Source organism: Ovis aries, chromosome 17, assembly GCF_016772045.2.
Source record: "Ovis aries strain OAR_USU_Benz2616 breed Rambouillet chromosome 17, ARS-UI_Ramb_v3.0, whole genome shotgun sequence".
In the NCBI taxonomy this organism is placed as follows: Eukaryota; Metazoa; Chordata; class Mammalia; order Artiodactyla; family Bovidae; genus Ovis; species Ovis aries.
The window spans coordinates 6,108,607-6,127,450 of NC_056070.1; the positions used below are offsets into that span (position 1 = coordinate 6,108,607).

The 18,844-nt window shown below is 43.5% G+C and overlaps 1 long non-coding RNA gene and 1 pseudogene across 1 annotated transcript; one reads left to right on the top strand and one right to left on the bottom strand.

The window, feature by feature from the left end:
• Nucleotides 1–867: 867 nt before the first annotated feature.
• On the bottom strand, nt 868–1,653 carry LOC101102092 (DNA fragmentation factor subunit alpha-like; annotated as a pseudogene).
• A 6,345-nt stretch (nt 1,654–7,998) lies between these two features.
• LOC132658060 (uncharacterized) lies at nt 7,999–17,705 on the top strand. The gene is made up of 3 exons (XR_009597066.1): nt 7,999–8,102; nt 9,686–9,798; nt 11,207–17,705. It is a non-coding gene; the product is annotated as an uncharacterized LOC132658060 (long non-coding RNA).
• The last annotated feature ends 1,139 nt before the right edge of the window (nt 17,706–18,844 follow it).

Here is an 18,844-nt window from a genome sequence, read left to right on the forward strand (position 1 = left end):
TCTGAGCCACAAGGGAAGCCCCTACACAAAGATAAATTCAAAGTGAATTAAAGACCTAAATTTAAGACCAGAAATTATAAAACTCTTAGAAGAAAGCGTAGGCAGAACACTCAATGACACAAATCAAAGCAAGATCTTCTATGACCCACCTCCTAGAGTAATGGAAATAAAAGCAAAAATAAATAAGTGTGACCTAATTAAACTTAAAACCTTTTGCACAGCAAAGGAAACTACAAACAAGGTGAAAAGACAACCCTCAGAAAGGGAGACGATAATAACAAAGAGAACAACTGACAAAGAATTAATTTCCAAAATATACGAGCAGCTCATACAACTCAATATCAGAAAAACAAACAACCCAATTCAAAAAGTAGGGAAAAGACCTAAACAGACATTTCTCCAAAGAAGACATACAGGTGGCTAACAAGGACATGAAACGATGCTCAACATCACGTATCATTAGAGAAATGCATATCAAAACCACAATGAGATACCACCTTACACCAGTCAGAATGGCCATATCAAAAAGTCTACAAACAATAAATGCTGGAGAGGGTGTGGAGAAAAGGGAAACCTCTGGCATTTCTGGTGGGAATGTAAATTGATGCAGCCACTATGGAAGACAGTATGGTGGTGATCTAGTCACCAAGTTGTGTCCAACTCTTGTGACCCCCATGGACAGAGGAGCCTGATAGGCTATGGTCCATGGGATTCTCTAGGCAAGAATACTGAAGTAGGTTGCCATTTCCCTCTCCAGGGGATCTTCCCAACCCGGGAATCAAACCCAGATATCCTTCAGTGTAGACAGATTTTTTACCAACTGAGCTACAAGGGAAGCTTTGCATGTAATAATAGGCAAATTGGCAGCTATGATTCAGGGTCTGCAGAGGTGAAAAACCCCAATACAAGTGTCTCCCTGCAAAGGTCAGGGTCCCTGGTGCTCGCCCACCTCCAGATGCTGACTAGACAAACTCAGCTCTGGGGCAGATTTCTCCTTCAGCACCAAGAGGATCTGGCTCGCAGGCATAACTTTGGAGGAGCTCTCTTTAACGCTGGTGTCAACAGTGTTCCACTCGTCCCCAAAGTCAGCTCTGGATTCTTGCTGCTTCGACAAGATGCGGCCTTCCTTCTTCAAAGCCTGGAGGTAAAGTTCCAGGAGCTGCCTGGACTGACAGGCTTCTTCTCTCTGATCAAGCACCTACTGGAGGGTGTTCTGGAGCCCCTGGACTGCCACATGACTTTGGCCAAGTTTCTGAGCCAGCTCCGAACACGGGACATCAGTGAGCACCCAGAGCTCCTCCTCGGACAGCAGGATGATGCTGGATAGGTCTTCCTTCAGCTGCCTAGCCACGTTCTTCCACTTCAAGCCTGCCCCACTATCTGTCTCATCTCTTTTGAAGAACTCTCGGGTAATCCAAGCTGTACCTCCATCTGAGTTGTGTGTCCACTTCTCACTCCCAGCTAATGCCACAAATTTAGTGTTGGCAGGAAGTAATCACCATCATCCACTATGGTGCCATCCTTTGCCAGGAGCAGAGTGACTGGTGCCAGAATGTCACAAGCCATGCTCCTCAGCTCCTTGAGGCAAGAGGCCACCATGCCATGTTCCCAGCTGTTGTTGCGGCACAGCAGGCACTGCTTTAGAGTCTCCATTTTCTGGAGCTTCAGGGCCACTGGCAGCCCCCATCCTCTTCATGGTGGGACCAGACCGACGTGGAGAAGTCAGGGAGGCTGGGGCATAGGAGTCCTCCCCAACTCCATCCCCCACAGCATGCCGGGAAATGGAGATTCTTTACAAAACTAGGAATAAAACCACCATTTGACCCAGCAATCCCACTACTAGGCACATACCCCGAGGAAACCAAAACTGAAAAAGACACATGAAGCCCACTGTTCATTGCAGCACTATTTACAATAGCTAGAACGTGGAAGCACCTAGATGCCCATCAACAGATGAAGGGATAAAGAAGCTGTGGTGCATATATACAATGGAATACTACTCAGCCATAAGAAGGAAGGCATTCGAGTCTGTTCTCATGAGGTAGACAAACATACAGCCTATTATACAGAGTAAAGTAAGTCAGAAAGAGAAATAGAAATATCATATACTGACCCATATATATGGAATCTAGAAAGATGGTACTGACGAATTTCTTCTCAGGGCAGCGATGGAGAAACAGACATAGAGAACAGACCTACGGACACGAGAGAAGGGGAGGAGGGAGAGGGTGAGATGCACGGAGAGAATAACGAGGAAATTTATAGTACCATATGTAAAATTGATAGCCAGTGGGCTTCCCTGGTGGCTCAGAGGTTAAAGAGTCTGCCTGGAATGCAGGAGACCCGGGTTCGATCCCTGGGTCGGGAAGATCCCCTGGAGAAGGAAATGGCAACCCATCCCAGTACTCTTGCCTGGAGAATCCCATGGAGGGAGGAGCCTGGTAGGCTACAGTCCATGGGGTCGCAAAGAGTTGGACACGACTAAGCGACTTCACTTTCACTTTCTTTACTATATGAGTCAGGGAACTCAACCAGGGCCTCTGTGACAATCTAGAAGGGTGGGATGGGAAGGGAGATGGAAGGGAGTTTCAGGAGGGAGGGGACCTGGCTGATTCTTGTTGATGTATGACAGAAAACCACAACATTTTGTAAAGCAAATATCCTTCAATCAAAAAAATAAAGTGGCAAAATTTTTTTAAAAAAGAGTGAGCAGGTGACTTAATTTTCACTGTATACCATTTTGCACCTTTTGGCTTTTGCACCATTTAATTGAACCTACTTTTCATTTTTTTTTAATTTTTAATGCAATTTTAAAGGTTATCTTCCATTTGCAGTTATTACAAAATACTGAGTCTATTCCCCAAGTTGTATAATGCACCCTTGAGCCTGTCTTACGCCCGCCAGTTTGTACTCCCCACTCCCCTGCCCCTACAGTGGAAACCACTAGTTTGTTCTCTGTATCTGAGTCTGCTTCTTTTTGTCATATTCATTAGTTTGTTGTATTTTCTAGATACCACATATAAACGATATCATACAGTATTTGTCTTTCTCGCTTTGATTTATTCCACTTAGTATAACGCCCTCCAAGTCCATCCATGTTGCTGCAAATGGCAACATCTTATTTTTTATGGCTGGTTAGTATTCAAATGAACCTATTTTTTAAAATAATACATTAATTCTGTTTTGATTTTAAATGCTGAAAGCAATGACTAGAGGGATTCTGAAGCTAGTACTTACTATCCTTCAAATTAAAAGGGGCCCAGAGCAAGAGTCCAAATTAAGATTCTGGCCCAAATGATTCAAATGTGAATTCTCTTAAATTCATTTTCATTGTCACTGGTCATTTATTCTGCATCCCAGCTTTACATCTCCTGCTGATCTGGAGATCTGAATCCCTGTTGTTCTACTTATCGCAATCTGTAGATGAACTGACAGAGACGAGACGATTCTCAGAGCTCCTTTCATCAGCTAGAGGCCCTCTTATAAAATGTGCTCAGAAAGGACGGGAGAGAGGAAGGGAGTGAGGGAGGACGGGAGTAGGCAACAGACACCATGGTGTGGGCCCTTGAAGCTGGGAACAGTTACTATCTGAACCTTTATGAACAAGTTTGCCAACCCCTGGTTTTAGAACAACCAAAAGGGTAAATAACAACGTAGAGGTCCAGGCCCGGAAAGAAATCAGATAACAGACGGAGAGGGTCATTGGTTGGCTGAAGTGAAGTGAAGTGAAAGTCGTGTCTGACTCTTTGTGACCCCATGGACTCCATGGAATTCTCCAGGCCAGAATAATGGAGTGGGTAGCCTTTCCCTTCTCCAGGGGATCTTCCCAACCCAGGAATCGAACCCAGGTCTCCTGCAGTGCAGCCAGATTCTTTACCAGCTGAGCCACAAGGGAAGTCCAAGAATACTGGAGTGGGTAGCCTATCCCTTCCCCAGCAGATCTGCCCGACCCAGGAATCGAACTGGGGTCTCCTGCATTGCAGGTGGATTCTTTACCACCTGAGCTATCAGGGAAGCCCGCCAGTTTGCTATTTTCACAATAATGCCACATAACAAACCATCCCAAATCTCCATGGCTGAAATAGCAGTAGTGTGGTTTGCCCATCTATGGGTGAGCCAGGCTCAGCTGCAGCCAGTCTGCTAGTCTTGGCTGGACTTTTGGGCATCTGCGGGGTGGGGGGTGGGCTGAGCCAACACAGGCAAGGCTAGGCTGGAGCCGTCGCTCCACGCTGCAGGCCTGGATCTGCACTGCTGTCTCTCTGCTTCCTTAGGCCAGGGGCCGAGCCAGGATATGCTCTTCTCATGGCAGTGACAGAGCTCAAAAGTGAGTGGAAATGTGTAAGCAGCTCTTAGGAGCCTCCTCATGGAACTCATGCATCGTCACGTTCCTCCCTGGCCCACCATGGGTCACAGCCAAGCAGCAGGGAGTAGCCTCCTCCCTTAGAGGAGCTGCCTCGTTTTGTGGTAAGGATGTGAATAGGGAAGAGGGGGAACTGGGGCCAGTAATGCAAACTGAGACTCAGTTAACTTCGAACTGTGCCCCAGCATGTGCCAGGCTCTGTGCCAGGATCTATCAGCAAACAGGACTGGCTTTCCCCCCACCCCCAGCCATCCAGGAGCTTAATTCTAGTGGGATATGGAAGGGATTTCACATTCAATGCTACCTCCTTCTTGTCTGTTTTGTGTTGTTTCACTAAGGGATGAGCCCACTGGCATGTTTGCTCCCGGAGGCCAGGAATCATCTCTGCTTGGGCAGCTTTGTCCCCCAGCACTGGGCTTGAGGCGAGGCAAATGCTCGTTAATAAATGTGGGAGGAAGGGAGGCATTTTCTCTCTTTCTTTTCTGGGAATCACTGAATCTCTGTCAATTCATCCACAGATTGCAAGGACTGAAATGACAGAAATTCAGATCTCTAGATTAGCAGATGATGCAAAGCTGGGACACAGAACAAATGACAAGTGACAGTGTAACTGGATTTAAGAGAATTTGAATCATCTGGGTGAGAGAGCCCACGGATGGCAGATGCCTGCTCAGTGTAGAAAAATGGGTCATGCCTCCCAGACCAACTACCACACAGACTCGGAGTCCTGAGAGGAGCAGAGCCTTTGTGTCGCGGGCTGATCGTGGAAGAGCGGGGTCTCCCCTGACACATCGGGGCACGAGCTCACAGCAGGATGGCACACCAAGCTCAAGAGGGGGTGCGGTGTCAGTGAGGCTCTTGATCTTGGCCTTCCCTGTGCAAACTGAGGGCGAGGCTGAGCAGAGGGCCAGCGCCACTGCTCCCACCATGCCTGAAAGCAAGACTCAGCCCTTGGCGCCCACGAAGGCCAGGGACAGGAAGCCAGAGGTCCTCATCTCAACCCAGTTCTGCTTCCTGAAAGAGGCCCCCTGACCTTGGTTCCTTTACCTGTGATGCAGGCATTAGGATACCCATCCTACTTAACGTCACAGGATTTTAGTGAGATTGCAAGAAACAACAAGAGTAAAAATAAACCCAACTCAGGGAAGATGGGTAGTATTTGGTCTTGAGCAAGGCAATGTTGCTCCGTGATTGGGGAGGAGATGGAAGGCATGAACCATGCAAGAGATTATTTCCAAAGTTCAAAGTAAGAGAAGATTCATTGAGGAAAAGAAACCTTGAGGAATGATTTTCCATATTTTGAGGTGTGAACGTTTCAGAGGCCCAACTCCTCTAGGAGGGTAGTAACTGTGGGAAGTAAATTACTGTTGAAGTTAATTGAAGCAGAATGAGAATGAGCTCAAAACACACCTACATCCCTTTCAAATGAAAGGAAATGGAGAGATTAAGAGGAAAGGTCAAGGTGGGTGGTAAGCAAGGGGGCAAGGCGGGCAAAGGTCAATGTTGACAAGACAGACGTGTTCTTTTCCTCCAGTGGTTGTGATCTCAGACGTGGGTTTGGCACAGGCAGGCACGCCCCCCGCTCAGCAGCTGCCTTCCTTCCTTACCTGTCAGTGGTGGCTGCAGAGGTCCCTGTCACTGGGAACTGTCCCGTGAGCTTCCTCTGATGGCGCCAGGGTTCTTCATGGATCATGGTGTCCGTGATCTCAAGCCTGCCCCTCCCTCTCCCTAACCTGCAGGCACTAAAAGGAGGAGCCATGGGGGTCCTAGCAATGTGGAAACAACTTTATACATCCACTGGCCTGAAGGCAATAGCAACAACAACAGAATTTATGTAATCCATGAAAGCACAGAATTGGGTAGTAAAACTGCATTAGCCATCCATCTCTCTTTGTAAAGCAAATTCTCACCAACTGCCACCCCCATAACAGAGCATCGCTCTTCACCTGGATGCAACTGACCCCCTAAAAAGGGAGTGTCTGGATACCTCTGAGAATTACGCAAATGCAGGCAGCATTCACAATCAGGGTAAGGCATCAAAGATCCAAAGATGTTTCCAGGCAAGAGTTATGAGGCCTCGAAAGACAATGACCCTTTCATAGGGTTTTATATTATGGTGATGTTCTGCAAATCCTGCTCCAGTCACACAATAGGCCAAGAGCAATTAGCGCTAATTAAACTATCCCCATAAAGAGGTTGCTAGGCTGACACGTTGATATCCCATAAATACAGTGAGCCTGCAAACATTCTCAAGGGCTTGCCTTCCACATCACCTCGGGCCCTGGACCCTCCTGCCCCAAGAGTGCTCACACCTGAGTGTAACACCGCTCGGCCAGAACACAGCCCTGAGGCCCACCATTTGGCACACTGAACTACCTGGGGATCCCACTAAAACGAGATTCTGATTCTGGAAGCGCTTGAAATTCTGCAGGGGGATCAAGCTCCCTGGTGGTGCTGAGGCTGCTGCACTCCAGACATCACTCAGAGAAGGAACATGGTTGTACAGAAGCCCTCTGCAGTCTGAGAGGGGATGGCCCAGGTTAGGGGCAGGGAGAGCAAGTCAAGCCATCCTAACGCTGCACTCCTAACGCTCTGGCCTTCCTGCCCTGCTTTACAGCCAGAGAACTATGGACGAGGAGAAATAAGCAAGCAGTATATCATGTAGACACCAAAGTGACCCTCAGAGTCACCCCAGATGCTGGAAGCCTCACCTTCTATGGAGAGGAGCAGAGATTAAGGAAAGAAAAAGAACCAGCCTGTGAGAAAGATGAGCCCAGCAGTAGCTCCACGCCTGGGTTCTCTGTATCCTGCGCCTGCCTGATAGATGTAGCCCTCAAGGATGCCCTGGGCCACCAGTGACGTGCAGCTTTTCCAGAGATGGAAGGATCGGGGACCAGGTTAGCCTCTCAGTGGTGCTGAGAACCCTTGTCCCTGGGCACAGCCTCCCTGTCTGACTTGGCACCACAGTGCACAGAGAGGACCTGGATTTAAAGGCTGGTATAGCACGTGGCCTGCAGGGAGGGGCGGGGACTGTGCAGGCAGGCAGCAGGCGTGTGTGTGTGTGTGTGTGTGTGTGTGTGTGTGTGTAGAGAATGTGAGCAATGGGAGCGGTAGGCAATGGGCAAAGTTCAAATATTAAAACAAAATTGGCTGAGGGGCTTTGGCAGGACTGACCGTGGTGAGGTGGCAGCCATGAGGAGTCAGCCAGCAGGAGGAAGCAGTGCCCATCGGGGACGGGACTGAAGAGGCAGGGAGAAGAGCACAGACAACAAGAAAGTGAAGTCAGGAGACTCAGCAGCCGGCTCTGCAAGCAGAGGCGAGGTTTGTAGCAGCCCTATAAAATCGTAGGCCAACCAGTCACAAAACTATATTATGATATTATAACGACGTGGCTGCAGAAAGCGTCAGTGACAATGTGTTGCCTGTGGCCAGTTTCTGTTTTAACTCCGCAGTGATGTGACTGAAATGAGAAGCATGCCATGAGGCCACAGAAAGAGGCCTGTGTATGTGCTGTTGGTAAAGTAACCTCGGAGCAATTTCCTGACCCAAAGTAAAGTCAAGGGGAGCAAAAAGTGGGGGAGGGAAAGGGGGGACATTTGCTTGGGTGGATGAGACTTTAAGTCTCAGGGACTTCCCTGGGGACCTCATGGTTGAGATTTCACCTTCCGTTGCAGGGTGTGCGGGCTCAGTCCCTGGTCGGAGAGTTGAGTTCCCATGTGCCTTGGGGCCAAAAACCCAAAAGGTAAAATAAAATCAATACTGTAACAAACTCAATAAAGATTTTTTAAATGGTCCACATAAAAAAAAAAAATCTAAAAAGAAAACAGTCAAAAGAGCTGTGAGGGGAGAGCCTCCGGGGACACCTCCCTTACACAGAGAGCGCTTAGAGACTGGAGTCCTCTGACCAAGAAATTTGCCCTTGCGTCTGTGGCCTTTCCTTTTTCTTCTCTCTGACAGCCTTCCTCTGTAGCATTTTCAGTGCAACTCCAGCCAAGTCTGCTATTTATAAAGCAGGAGCAATTTTACCACAGGGCGTGGTGTTTAATTTGAAGAGACGTCAAAGAGTGAGGGGCAGATGGCTGAGCCAGCCAAGCCTCTCGGTGACCTTGATGGGACACCCAAGCCCACAGGTTCGTCCTGAACTTCCTCCAACAGATCCTGAGTCGATCAAGCTCTGGGGAAGAAAGGATGAATTGATAATCCAGGTGCCTGCTTATTAATTTCTAGTGGATCTATGGATAGCTTCTGAATGAGACCAGTTCAGATGATCCATTCCAGAAAACTGTTCAGTTCAAGAGACTTGCAATATATATCACAAAATCACTTGGATTTCGAAGATCTCAAATCTTCTGGGGGGACATAATTCAACCTGTGGGCTTCTCAGGTGGTGCCAATGATACAGAATTCCACCTGCCAGCGCAGGAGACACAAGAGACTCGGGTTCAACCCCTGGGTTGGGAGGGTCCCCTGAAGTAGGCAATAGCAACCAATTTCCAGTATTTATTCTTGCCTGTAAAATTCCATGGACAGAGGAGACTGGCTGGCTACAGTCCATGGAGAGACAGAGAGTCAGACAAGATCAAGTGACTAAGCAGTGATTCAACCTATAGCTGTAGTGAGACTACAGTAGTGGTACTACATTGTGGTCCAATTAAACTTGAAGCATCAATTCAGTTAGGAAAGGCTGCAGGCAAAAGAAGTGGGCAGCAGAGAATGAGATGGTTAGATAGCAAATTCAGTGGGACATGAATTTGAGCAAACTCTAGGAGTTAGTGGAGGACAGAGGAGGCTGGAACGCTGCAGTCCATGGGGTCACAAAGAATCAGAGACGACTTAGCAACTAAAAAAAAACAATAATTCCGTATCTAGTATTAGCTACCATGGAGGCAGGTTTTGAGGTAACCAGGAGTAAAGACCTTTCCTGCCCTCAAAGGTCCCACTGTCTATAACAGGTGTATATATGAGTAACTTACTTGGCTTTCTCCACTCACACAAGAAAGAAGTTCAAAACATTGAATATATTGATGCCTAGGCTCTACTCTTGACCAGTGAAACTAAAGCCCCGGGGATGGGACCAGCAGTATTTGTATTTTTTAATAGTTCCCCAGGTATGATGGTCAATTTTATGTACTGACATGACTGGGCCACAGGGTACCTGGATATTTGGTCAAACATCATTCTGGTGTTTCTGTGAGGGCTGAAGGTCTGAATAAAACAAAAATTCTGACCCTCACCTAAATAAGAGAAAATTCCTCCAGCCTGGTTCCTCATGCTAGGACATTTTTTTTTTTTTCCCCTGCCTTAAAACTTGAACTGAAACATCAGCTCTTTCCCGATCTTGAGTCTGCTGGCTTTTGGACCTGAACCACACCACTGGCTCTCCTGGGTCTCCAGCTTGCTGACCACAGTGATTCAGACTTGTCAGCCCTCGTGATCCTGTGAGTGAATGTCTTGTTTTATGTGTGTATATCTATATGTGTATATGTGTGTATAGATCCTTTGGAGAACCAGATGATCTTAATATGCAACCAGCATTAAGAAACACTTACCTATAAATAACAAGACAAGGGAATGATTGATTCTGCCTGGGGAGGAAGTGGAAGTGAAAGTGAAAGTGAAGTCACTCAGTCGTGTCCGACTCTTTATGACCTCATGAACTGTAGCCTACCAGGCTCCTCTGTCCATGGGATTTTCCAGGCAATAGTACTGGAGTGGATTGCCATTTCCTTCTCCAAGGGATCTTCCCAACCCAGGGATTGAACCCAGGTCTCCCCACATTGTAGACAGACGCTTTACCATCTGGGCCACCAAGGACTTCACAAAAGCTATCACATTTGAGCTGGGCCAGAAAGAATGAGCAGCATTTGCCTTGCCAAGCAGATGGGGTTAGAGGAAAGAGTCTTAGCAAAGAAGGGAGGGTGGAAGGGAGGAGACATAACTGGAGGTGAAATGGAAGAGCTGGGAGGGGTCTGATTCTGGCCTGCTGCAAATATCAGTAGCGTGACTCAATAAGTCAGAGAATATTGAAACACATCACGTTAGCAAGTGATGTGCCCTTTCTGCATTTTAGGAAGACAAAGTGAAAACTATGTAAAAGAGACTGAAGGTGAAGGGGACCAGTTAAGACATCAGTGTAAGAGCCTGCTATGGACTGAATGTTTGGGTCTCCTCCAAATTCATACCTTGAAACCCTATCCCTCAGATGGTGATATTAGGAGGTGGGGCCTTTGGGAGATAATTAGGTTTCCATGAGTTCACGATGCTACTGAACTCAGTCTGGCTCCTCAACACAAAAATCCATACCTGAGAGGCAGTTGTTGGTAAAAGGAAAGTTGCTTTTAATTAGAATGCTGGCAATCTAGGGAGAAGATGGACTCATGTCCCCCAAAACAGACTCCCAGGATTCTGCTCAGCCAGGAAAGTTTTAAAGGGAAAAGGGGAACTAATTTTAGTTAATCATTGAGATAGGGGGTCAGACTGGCTGCCATTTCCCACTGCGTGTAGACTCATCAATTTCTTGTGATCTTTCTTTAGATATTATTGTGTTCACATGGTTTGCAGGATTACTGAAGGGAGAAGTTAGGGAAGAGATCTGGTCATCTATTAATTCTTTGTTTCTACTTATTTGATCTATGGAAAGAGCCAACAGGTTAGACAAGGTATTGTGTGATCAAAAGATTTGAAAGGTGTGCTAGGGCCAGAGATGAGTAGAACATGGGGTGCCTGGTTTAAGATTAGTTACAAGATAGCTCTGCAAAAGTGACAGGACAAAGGAGTTTCCTGCTAAGGCTGGTTTCTGGCAACGATGAGGGTGTAGCCCTTCTGGTTAAACTAGTGCCCTTGCAGGCAGACGAAGACGCACCAGAGCACTCGATCTCTACCCTGTTCAGAAGCAGCAAGAAGGCAGCCGTCTATAAGACAGGAAGAGGGCTTTCACCAGGGACCAAATCTGCCGGCACCTTCACCTAGGACTTCCTGACCAGTAAAACTGTGAGAAATAAATGTCTGCTGTTCCAACCACCCAATCTTTGGTACCTTTTTATAGCAGCCCAAACTAAGAAAAATTCCAAGCAAGATATGGCATGACCCCAGACTCGAGAAAAACAGGGGTGGTTTTTTTTTTTTTTTTTTGCATGTTTCAGAGCTAGTCAATGGGATGATAAAGATGGAGAACTCCAGTGTTTACCCTAAAACAGGAAGAGTGTGAAAGAAGGGATAGACTTAGAATTCAGAAAATATTGAATAAGATGGAGGTAGGAACATCTACCCTTCCCCTGGAAGTCAAAAGGAAGGATTTAATATTTGCTAAATAATAATCTAATATAAAACAAAAGAGACAATTATCCAGTAAGTAAGTAGAGGGAAATCAGAGAAGAGATACCCTTGGTCATCCCTGGGGTAAGTAATGAATAATCTAAAACATTAACCTTCATTTTAAATCAACAATGAATATATAATGAAACAGAAGGGAAAATTAGCATACATTTTAAAGATTAAAAGGAGAATGCTAGGAAATGTGTTTGCAAGTCCATTTAGAACTAAAAAGGATTTGGGTCCTGCATTCTTTTCCTTTGCCATTAGAGGCGCTGTGTTGGGAGAGTCTGAGCTGGTTCTTCTTGAAGAAATCAGACCCATTTCTGAGAAAGTGCTCAGAAAATTCAGCTGAGCAAACTACCCTTTGCGTCTAAATTCCAACCTAGGGATTTAGAGCAATCACAGTAGTCCAGAGACTTCTTCTTCTTCTTCTTCTTCTTCTTCTTTTTTTTTTTTTTTTTTTTTTTGAAGAAAAGTAAAGTCTAGGAGGAAGTTTGGCATTTAGCAAAACTCATGAATCTTGCTGCTTCCCAGGATTTCTTTCATTTCTTTAGAGAGAGATTATTCAGTTTCACAAAACGCTTTCTTCTATTAAAAGCCTATAAAGCAAAAGAAACACTTTTCCGTTGGCTGAAGTGAATTCAAATAAGTAGCCGTCTGGTCGTCCCATCAAGGCTTTCCATTGACTCTTTGATCAGTCACGACCTGGTATACTTTGTCTAAAAATACAGCAAAACTTCGTTTTCTGAGGCCTGCTCATTGAAAACTGGTATCTACCTTTTCAAAGTTTCCTTTCATTATAAAACAAGTGTGGTTCCTTATCTTGCCCGTTCTTCAGGAGAGAGCCCAGAACATTCAGACAGCCCCGTGGATGGTGTGATCACTGGGATCACTGTGTCCTCACTGGCTGGGGCTCAATGACTCTAAGATTCTGGAGTCTCTAAAAGGACTACTAGGATGGATGCCCTGTCTCACCTCTCCTGACAGTTCATTACATTGATGGGCCTATAGCACATCCCTCCTCATGAGCCCATGTCCTGGAATTCATACCTTCCAACTGAATCTGGGTGAAATCTGCAGCTTTCTTTCATCAAGAGAATGTGGCAGGTGAGGTGCGGTTCTGTTTTAGGACCAAGCCTTACAAAGGCCTGGCAACTCCCATTTCTGCAGTCTTGGGAGGCCTGAGGTGCTAGGTAAGATGTCTGGCTTCTCTGCTGGAGTGTTCATTTGGAGAGGATGTCCTGAGCTCCCAAGGAGAGAAGGAAAGAAAGAGAGAGACCCAGCCGTTCCAGCATCCCAACTTTGCCATCCCAGAGCTGCCTGGCTAGCTCAGTGTAGTCACACGAGGACGGCAAAACAAGCACCCAGTTGAACACAGCCTAATGGCAAAATCACAAGCAAGCAGAGCGATTGTTGGTCTTAATAACTAAGTTGCAGGGGGAGGGTGGGGTGGGGGGCGCAGTTTGTCATATAGGAGTAGATAACCAAAAAACAAATACAACTATGATTCTATAAAACGGAGGTTGGCAAGGATTGTGTGATATGCCAAGGATCTGACCCTTTTCCTTATAGAGGTGATAAAAGTTAGAATTGCTCATTTGCCCAACATATTAATCTTGTCTTTTTATTCTGCATTTTTGATGCTGACAACAGAAAGACTGCCCCTCCCCGGAATAGCCAACTCTTAGGGATTATAAAGGGCTCCACACCTTTCGTATGGAAACCAACTAATCCAGAGCCCAAACTCCCATCCACCTCCTTTAGAGGGTGCTCATACTCAGGGCTCACGTGCTGGGCCACTAAACACCTGCCCTAATCACGCCAGAGCCAAGAATTAGAAAACTAGGGGCAGCCGCCGTGCCTCAGAGCCCGCTGAAATCACTCAAACCACCCAATCCTACGTCGAACTGCCCGACTTCACCAATTCTTTCACACGTACCAGAAAAGACTCTTGTCCAAGTTTTCCCCTTCTCCTTCCTGACTAACCCTGGTGCCTCCCCGTGCAGCCCCTGGAGCGTGGCATGTCCCCTCCTCTAGGAATATGAGAGTACAACAAGCTATTTTCAATGGTGATCATAGCCTAATCCATCAGCCTTGCTGCAGCTAAATAATAAAACCTACTCCAGTATTCTTGCCTGGGAAATTCCATGGGCAGAGGAGCCTGGCAGGCTATAGTCCATGGGGTCATAAAAGAGTTGGATACAACTTAGCAACTAAACAACAACATTCTCCTATGCTGTCCCAACAGTCTTTACCAAGGGTCATCATAGTTTACCAAGCCTTCCTACATGTCATATGACTTAGTAGGTTTATCATACTGAATTTTTGAACAAATGAGTTTTATCTTCTTTAATTACCTTTTTCTGATTATAAAATAATAACTCATTAACAATTTGAAATGTAAGGAAGAAATTTTAAATCACTCCTACAAGCCCTCAGAGATAACCACTGTTAACATTTTGGTGTATGCCCTTCTGATCTTTTTTCCATCCCTATATTGTATATTTTCCAAAATTCATATTAAACTCACTATATCTTGTAACCTACCTCCATTTTAAGCAAAAATATATTGTGAGCATTTTACCGTGCCATTAATTATTCTAAGATAGGAACTTTAAGTGGCTAAATTCTAGTTTTCTAGTTTATGATTACCCATTTATATGTAATACCCATTTATTAATAAATACCCATTTATTAATCCATTATGTGAATTCTTTCATTTTTTTAGTATTTATTTGTTTATTTGGCTGCACCACGTCTTAGTTAATGGCATGCAAACTGTTAGCTGCAGTGTGTGGGATCTAGTTCCTTGACCAGGGATCAAACCTGGGTCTCCTGCGTTGGGAGCACAGAGTCTTAGCCCCTGGACCATGAGGGTGGTCCCTGTGAATTATTTCTAATACTTTTCTATGAAAATGCTCTGATTAATATCCTCATATGTACTTAGTCATAAATTTTATGAACACCTCTGATATCTTAGAATAAATTCCTAGATGTAAATTGCTGAGTCAAAGAACAGGCACATTTTTAAGACTTCTGATACTTAAAAAAATTTATTGAAGTATAGTTCATGACAATATTACATAAATTACAGGTGTACAACATAGAGACTCATAATCTTCAAATGTTATATTCCATTAATAGGTACTACAAAATACTGGCTGTATTCCTTGTGTTATACAGTACATCCTCATAGCTATTTTATACATAATGATTTGTATCTCTTTATCCCATACTCCTGTCTTTGCCCATCCCTCACCCCTCTCCCTGCTGTTTACCATTACTTTTTTTGCTATGTCTGTAACTTTTGACACTCATTTGCCAAATTTCTCTGCAAAAATTTTCCACTTATCACAGAGCCCTTTGTGAATATTTTTGTTTATGTTTTGGGTTTTTTTAAAATAAACCTTTAGCCAGACCCTTCAAGAAAAAAATGGAGAGGATGAAAATCAATAAAACTATAGATAAGTATATATATTCATTTTTCAGATTCTTTTCCCCTGTGCTATATAGTACATCCTTGTTAGTTACCTTCTTTATGTATACTGCATGCTAATTCCAACTCCTAATTTGCTCCCCCCTTTGGTATCCATGTTTGTTTTCTGTATCTGTGAGTCTGCTTCTGTTTTGAGAATAAGTTTATTTGCATCTTTTTTTTTTAGATTCCACATATAAGCAATACCATGCAATATTTGTTTTTCTTTGTGTAGCTTATTTCGTTTAATATGGTAATCTCTAGTGCAGCCATGTTGCCACACATGGCGTTGTTTCATTCTTTATTATGGCTGAGTAGTATTCCATTGTATGTATATACTACATTATCTTTAGCCAGCTTCAGTCATTGGGGACTGAAGTCGCTTCCCTGTCTTGACTATTGCAAATAGTACTGCAGGTATCTTTTCAGATTATCGTTTTCTCCAGACATATGCTCAGGAATGGGATTGCAGGATCATATGTTAATTCTATTTGTAGTTTTTTTAAGGAACCTCTATGCTATCCTCCGTAGTGACTGTACCCAATTTACATTCCAATCAAGAGTATGGGATGATTCCTTTTCCTCTACGCCTGCTCCAAGGGTAGACTTTTTGATGATGGACTTTCTGACCTAAGTGAAGTGATATCTCATTGTAGTTTTTATTTGCTTTTCTCTAATAATTAGTGATGTTGAATGAGCATTTTTTATGTGCCTGTTGGCCATTTGTATGTCTTCTTTGGAGAAATGTCTATTTAGATATTCTGCTTATTTTCTAATTGCTGTGTTTTTTTTAAATTTAAATGTGGAGCTGTATGAGTTATTTGTGTATTTTGAAAATAAATCCCTGTCAGTCTTACCCTTTTCTCTCATTTTGTAGGTTGTCTTTTTGTTTTATATATAGTTTCCTTTGCTGAACAAAGTCTTTTGAATTTAACTGGGTCCCATTTGTTTATTTTTGTTTTTATCTCCATTACTCTAGGAGACAGATCCAAAAAGATATTGATGTAATTTATGTCAAAGAGTGTTCTGCCTGTTTTCCTCTAGGAGTTTTATAGTATCCAGTCTTACATTTAGGCCTTTAATCTACTTGGAGTTTATTTTTGTATCTGGCGTTAGAGAATGTTCTAATCTCATTCTTTTACATGTAGCTATCCAGCTTTCCCGACACCACTTATTGAATAGATTTTCTTTTCTCCGTTGTATATTCTTGCTTCTTTTTTTGTAGATTAATTGGCCATAGATGTGGGTTTATTTCTGGACTTTCTATCCTGTTACATTGATCTATTTGTCTGTTATTGTGCCAGCACCATACTGTCTTGATTACTGTAGCTTTGTAGTACAGTCTGAAGCCAAGGAGCCTAAATCCTCCAGCTCCATTATTTTTTCTCAAGATTGTTTTGGTTCTTAGGGGTCTTTTGTGTTTCCACACGTTTTAAAAAATTTTGTTCTAGTTCTGTGAAAAATGCTAATGGTAATTTCATAGAGGTTGCATTAAATCTGTTGATTGTCTTGGATAGTATAGTCAGTTTAGCAATAATGATTCTTCCAATCCAAGAACTGCAGCCATGACATTAAAAGACGTTTACTCCTTGGAAGAAAAGTTATGACCAACCTAGATAGCATATTCAAAAGCAGAGACATTACTTTGCCGACTAAGGTCCATCTAGTCAAGGCTATGGTTTTTCCCGTGGTCATGTATGGATGTGAGAGTTGGACTGTGAAGAAAGCTGAGCGCCGAAGAATTGATGCTTTCGAACTGTGGTGTTGGAGAAGACTCTTGAGAGTCCCTTGGACTGCAAGGAGATCCAACCAGCCCATTCTGAAGGAGATCAGCCCTGGGATTTCTTTGGAAGGAATGATGCTGAAGCTGAAACTCCAGTACTTTGGACACCTCATGAGAAGAGTTGACTCATTGGAAAAGACTCTGATGCTGGGAGGGATTGGGGCCAGGAGGAGAAGAGGACGACCCAGGATGAGATGGCTGGATGGCATCACTGACTCAATGGACGTGAGTCTGAGTGAACTCCGGGAGTTGGTGATGGACAGGGAGGCCTGGCGTGCTGCGATTCACAGGGTCGCAAAGAGTCGGACACGACTGAACAACTGAACTGAACTGAACTAAAGAACATAGTATATCTTTCCATTGGTTTTTGTGGTCTTCAGTTTCTTTCATCAGCATCTTATAGTTTTCAGAATACAGATTTTTGCCTCCTTAGGTAGGTTTATTCCTAGGTTTGTTTTTTTTTTTTTTTCAATGTGATGATAAATGGGATTATTTATTTCTCTTTCTGATATTTTGTTGTTAGTGTATAGAAATGCAATAGATTTCTGTGCATTAATTTTGTATACTACAACTTTATTGAATTCATTGATGAACTCTAGTGGTTTTCTAGAAGTGACTATAGGATTTTTTCTGTACATAGTATCATGTTATTCGCAAACACTGACATTTTCACTTCTTTCAAAGTTGGATCCCTTTTACTTATTTATTTTTCTTCTCTGATGGCTGTGGCTAGGATTGCCAAAATTATATCTAATAAAAGTTGTGAGAGTGGACATCCTTCTCTTGTTCCCGATCCTGAAGGAAGTGCTTTCAGCTTTTCACCACTGAGTATTAGTTTTTCACATGGCCTTTATTATGTTGAGGAATGTTCCCTTTATGTCCATTTTATGAAGAGCTCTTTTTTAAATCATAAATGGATGTTGAATTTTATCAAAAGCTTTTTCTGCATCTATTGAGATAATCTTGTTTTTTTGTCCAGTTCGTTGATGTGATTGTTTGATTTTGTGGATAATGAAAATTCTTTTCATTCCTAGGATAAATCCCACTTGGCATGGTGTTTGCACCCTTTTAATGTATTGTTTTTGAATTTGGTTTGTTAATATTTGTTGAGAATTTTTGCACCTATGTTCATCAGTGATGTTGTCCTATAATTATCTTTTTTGTAGTATCTTTGTCTGGTTTTGGTATCAGAGTGATGGTGGTTGTCTCATAGAATGAGTTTGGAAGTGTTTCTTCCTCTGCCATTTTTTGGAATAGTTTCAGAAGAACAGCTGTTAACTGTAATCTAAATGTTTGGTAGAATTTGCCCATGAAGTCATTTGCTCTTGAACTTCTGTTGGAAGTTTTAAAACCACAGATTCAATGAAAGTATCGAAAGTACTTGAACTGGTCTGTTCATATTTTCTATTTCTTCCTGGCTAAGTCTTGGGAGATTGTATCTTTCAAAGAATTTATCCATTTCATCTAGGGTTTTCCTTTTATTGGCCTTGAAATAGTCTTTTATGGTAGTTTGTATTTCTGTGGGGTAAACTGTAACTTCTTTTTCATTTCTAGTTTTATTAATCTGCGCCCTCTTCATTTTTTTCTTGATGAGTCTGGCTAAAGATCTATCAATTTGGCTTATCTTTTCAAAGAAGCAGCTTTGCATTTCATGGATCTTTTCTATTGTTTTCTTCATCTGTTTCATTTCTTTCTGCTCTAATCTTTGTATTTTCTTTCCCTCTGCCAACTTTAGGTTTTGTTTGTTCTTCTTTCTCTAGGTGCTTTAGGTATAAGAGTAGGTCATTCATTTGAGATTTTTCTTGTTTCCCGAGGTAAGCTGTATCACTATAAACTTCTCTCTTAGAACTACTTTTGCTGCATCCCACAGGTTTTGGATCATCATGTTTTCATTTCCACTTGTCTCTAGATT